The following is a 1790-nucleotide window of genomic DNA, read 5'->3' on the forward strand; positions in this document are numbered from 1 at the left end:
GAAAAGTGTATACAATCACTGTGGGGTGGGTAGGGCCAGCTAGGAGTGGGATTTGGGGATTCTCCGAACTGCACAGAATCTTAGCTAGAGGTTCTTCCAAAAACCTGTGAACCCCCAGCAGCCCATCCCAGCTTTCAATGGCCACTAAATGTGAATGGCTGTAAGTCGAGGACTACCTGTACAATCTCAGTATCCATCTGGGGGAAGCAGATTAGTGAATAGCTTTGTTCAGGTTAGAGGAATATGAATACTTTGTTCTCATCATTAGTGAGTTCGGGTTTGGGTTTGGCAAGTTCGGCTGAACTTGCCGCGAATTTCGGGTGAGTTCGTCGAACCCGAACCTGAACCCGAACACTCCATGACGTCGAAGCTCTGCCCCTGGAATCCCATTGTGGGATTTCCCAGCTCCTTTTTCTGAAAGGACCTCCCTTTGTTTGCTTAGAAGAGAGGGCAGAAGCATTGCTGGTTCTATAGTGTAATGGTTAGCACTCTGGACTTTGAATCCAGTGATCTGGGTTCAAATCTCAGCGGAACTTCCTTTTAATTTTTTTAAATTTTTTTAAATTTTTTAAGTTTTTAATTTTTATTTATTTATTTATTTATTTATTTATTCATTTATTCATTTATTCATTTATTCATTTATTCATTTATTCATTTATTCATTTATTCATCATCATCATCATCATCATCATCATCATCATCATCATTACTTATTAATTATTTCCATGGGCACCTAGGGAAGGTTCCCTTTTGCCCCCAAAGAGCTGGAGGGTCCTTTTAATGCTTTCTTTTTTTCCCCACTAAGAAAACATTAAAAGGACCCAAACCCCTTTTATTATATAAAGAAGCATGATGATGATGATGATGATGATGATGATGATGATGATGATGATGATAAATAAAAATTTAAAAAAATTTAAAAAGGGAGATTCCACCGAGATTTGAACCCGGATCGCTGGATTCAAAGTCCAGAGTGCTAACCATTACACTGTAGAACCAGCGATGCTTCTGCCCTCTCTTCCAAGCAAGTAAAGGGAGGTCAGGAAGAAGTATATGTGACGTCAAAGCTCCGCCCCTGGAATTCCATCATGGGGTTTCTCAGCTCCTTTTGCTTGCAGAGTGGCAAGCAAAAGGAGGTGGGGAATGCCATGATGGGATTCCCCACTCTCTTCCCAGGCAGCGGCGTTTTGCGGTGTTTGAGCGAACGCTGAACTCAAACTCGAACTTTGCACAAAGTTTTTTTAAAAAATCAGGTTCGGGTTCAGCGTCACGAACGGCATGAAATTCGGTACGAACCCGAATTGTGCGAGTTTGGTTCACCCAACACTACTCATCATCCCTTGCAAGTCTGATTGACTACATAATAATGTTATATCAATATTCTTCCTTCCTGAAGTGTGCATTTCTCTATCCCTTTATACATGCTTTTATATGCCACCTTCTTTTCAATTCTGGGAATTTTATGATAGAACAGAATCATCTGCCCGAATAAAATACACTACTCAAAAAAATAAAGGGGACACTTAAACAACAGAACATAACTCCTAGTAAATCAAACTTCTGTGAAATCAAACTGTCCACTTAGGAAGCAACACTGATTGACAATCAATTCCACATGCTGTTGTGCACATTCAACTTTGTACAGAACTAAGTACTCAATGAGAATATTTCATTAATTCAGATCTAGGATGTGTTATTTGAGTGTTTCCTTTGGTTTTTTTGAGCCGTATATTATCATATGGCTTGGGATTTGAAAGAAAATGATTTCAACTCTGTATTAGTTGTTTCCA

At 39.4% G+C, this 1790-nt stretch overlaps 1 non-coding gene across 1 annotated transcript; it reads left to right on the forward strand.

Annotated features, from left to right (window-relative positions):
• The first annotated feature begins 464 nt into the window (after positions 1-464).
• On the forward strand, positions 465-536 carry TRNAQ-UUG (transfer RNA glutamine (anticodon UUG)). The gene has a single exon. It is a non-coding gene; the product is annotated as a tRNA-Gln (tRNA).
• Positions 537-1790: the final 1254 nt, after the last annotated feature.

The sequence above is a fragment of the Erythrolamprus reginae genome, chromosome 2 (assembly GCF_031021105.1).
Source record: "Erythrolamprus reginae isolate rEryReg1 chromosome 2, rEryReg1.hap1, whole genome shotgun sequence".
Lineage (NCBI taxonomy): Eukaryota > Metazoa > Chordata > Lepidosauria > Squamata > Dipsadidae > Erythrolamprus > Erythrolamprus reginae.